We start from the raw sequence: 3,347 nt of genomic DNA, 5'->3' as shown, positions 1-3,347 counted from the left end.
AAACCGGCCATCGGTGACAGTCATCATTTCTCGTCTTATGGTTTTATTTCTTGCACAACCTCTATTTGGTTATGTTTCAACATACTTTTCAACAGCTGGTTTCCTGCAAAACATTATCAACTCACTTTATAAAAAAAAAGACCATTATGCCCTTCTTTCACTAACCTGCATACCAAAATTGTACCCTCCAGACTTTGAAGAAGCCTTTGAACAAATAAAATTTAGTTTTGAAAAACCCCTTCCAAACTCAATGCCATCACCAGTAACCTAATTTAAGATTTGGTGATGGCATTGAGTTTTGGAAGGGATTTTATCAAAATTTAAGATCTTTGGGAGGTTTGAGATCTGTGGAAACCTTAGATTTTTTCTACTTGGCCAGGTTTGGAATTCACATAACATATATAAAAGCGTAATAAATTTCAGTCAACAGTTATATTGCAGTCATTAAAGTCTCTGTTGTTTTATAGTTGGTTGTTGAGTGTATAACTGCATACTAATTACTACCTGTCAAAATGGTTTCCACACGCTTTGGAAACGCTCACAAGCTAATTAATTTTTGAAATTAATTACATTTATACCTACTACCTACCAAAAATCTTGGAAATATATTTATGTAATGAAAGCCTACATTCAAGTTAATTAAAATAAAAAAAACTAGTATATATCACGCTTGTAGTACGCTTTAAATAAACTATATCTTACTAGATAGGCGATAAATCAACTTAACTACATTAAATTACTGTCTCAACTATGAAAAATTAAATTTTAGGTCTATTTTGTTATTCACTCACACTAACATCTATGTTAAAGTTAATTAAAAAAAAACTACATCTGATACGCTTTAAATAAGCTTAAACCAAAATATAATAATAACATTTACAGTTAATACCAAAATACAATAATTACATTACATTAATATAGAAAAACTAATTACAAAAAACTAAATCCTAGCATCAGATTCCATATCTGAATCTACATCCATCAGATTCTCAGCTTCTAGAGTTCGAGAGGGCATGATCCTCTCCCACATGCCGTCCGAGGTGTAGGTGGAGTCCTTAAGCCTTCGGGGGTGAAGGTTCACCTCATTATGGAATGCCCCATGAAGGGACACATCCATGAAGTCCTCTATTCCATCCAACCCAATCCATGCAACCTCGATGCCCGGGACTTCCATCACAAAGCTGGAATAATCAGCAGTCGTTTACCCAAGAAACATTACCATTCGGTTAAGTTGTTGGTACCTAAAGGTTTGAGGGTGGACATAGTCCACAAACATCACCCTTTGATTCTTTCGGACGGCGCAGGAAGAAAAGTGGAAAACAATGGTGAAGAAGGTGGGGTCGTAGTAGATGGGGGCATGGGTACCCGGTTCACATACAATCCATGTTGAAGCCACTAATTTCATAAATCGGAAGAAGATTGTGGATTGTGATTGTGCTTTGCTGGATTGTGATTGTGATTGTGGATTGTGACTGATATTTAAACACCATCTGACCCCGGCGGTACATCTCCCTGACAATTTGAAATTGGCGGCACAAGAAACTGGAAAGACAATGATGACGTAGCGACTCGTCAAATCAAAGTGTGGCCATTAATTACGTTTGGACACACTTAAAAATATTTAAGTGTGGCCATTTATCACCTATAGCCACACATAATAAGTGTATCCGTGGCAATAAAAAACTTTGGAAAATTAAAACTAAACTACTCTTATGTCACACAACCCCGTATAAGTGGCCATATAATTTAATCGTTTTAGCCACATTGCTAGTAAACACAATGGTTGTTCGTCATATTTCGCCACATTATTAAAAATGTGGCTAACAAATGTGACATTAGGTCACACAACGTAATATAAGTGGTTATATCTTTTAACTTTTAGACACATCTCTTATCAATACAGTAGTCGTTTGTCACATTTGGCCACACTATTAAAACATGTGGCTAGTTAAATGTCACAGTTTGTGGCTAATGCATTTGTTTTTGGTCAACTGTATCAAAGATCAAACAAACTATGACGGTAGGTCACATTTAGCCACACATTTTTATAATGTGGCTAGCTTATGTCACAGTTTTGTTTCAAAGTGTGACAAAAAGTACCTGAGTAAGTATAGAATGGTCACATGAAGAAAAACATGTGTAGCCAAAACATTCTGGAAGGTTTTCAAGAGTGGTCAAAGACCTTTTAGCCACACATTTAAGCCGAAGTGTGGCAAATCGCCCAGACCACATGTGTGGCTAAAATTCGATATTCACGTAGTGTTCCTAAACCCACCAAAGGGGAAACCCCAATTAGATCCACACATGCATATTTCCCACTAATCAATCCCAAGACAAAAATGCCAACCGCTCAAAGAGTTAAATGCCCATCCATCATGCCAGTAAAGATATTCCAATGTGCTTCATTCTTAACAGAAATCGTAGTATGCCGGAATATGTCAAAGTGCACATCCAGCCGATAGTTTAAATAACAGTAATTGGGTATTAAAACTCGTCGCGTTGTAGTGGTGCAGCAACACGAATTTGGTCAGTATTAGTTAGCAGCGTAACGTTAACGATAATAAAACCAAAACATTAAATGTCCATAATAGTATTATCACCTGTATAACTTATGATAAATAAACGTAATTTTAAGAACATGCAATTGGTTGGTAAAACTTGTGTAGTACAGTTCTAACTCGACGCGAATTTGGTTAGTATTGGTTTACGGCACCGAATTAAACCAAAAAATAAATTTGTCCGCCCATATACAACAAATTAGCATATTTAAAGGATAAAAAGAAATAGTACTTAAACTAGCATACTATCTTACAATACATATGAGAAGGACAAAAGAGTAATTATCTATATAGTATAAAAGCAAAGTTTGGGCCGTAGAGTTAGACGGACAATAAGATTGAATATGTTAGATATTTCTGCAACAAAGACAGGATTTTACCTCTGGCCAATGGCGGTTTGACTTCTGTGCATGGTTAGGTTACATTGTTTACCCATGTTCGATTCCTACATAATGATTGGAATTTTTTTATGTATCCTGTCATCCTGTGTGGGCCAGGTCGTCCTTCGGTTCGTCTTCCGCATGTATAATAGGCGTCCTCTAACCTATTTTGCAATTGCATGTAGTTGATTTTGTCATTGTTCATGATTCTTTGGTTATTAGGTTTGTAAAGTGGCAGGAGTTATGGATCAGTTGACTAATTCTTTTTATTGCTGCATTTTATTTTGACTTTGTCTTTATGTTTCCATTAATTTCATATAACTAGGGTTTTGGAGGACTTTTTTTTTCTAAGAATGTCTATGTTGATTTTGGGCTTTGGTTTGAGTTTATGTAAGTTATGGATTTTAGA

This window comes from Bidens hawaiensis, unplaced genomic scaffold, assembly GCF_021521415.1.
Source record: "Bidens hawaiensis isolate Kalapana, Puna unplaced genomic scaffold, B.hawaiensis_p1.1 tig00031448_1, whole genome shotgun sequence".
Lineage (NCBI taxonomy): Eukaryota > Viridiplantae > Streptophyta > Magnoliopsida > Asterales > Asteraceae > Bidens > Bidens hawaiensis.
The sequence above is the reverse complement of the archived record's forward strand: the minus strand, read 5'-3'. Positions refer to the sequence as shown.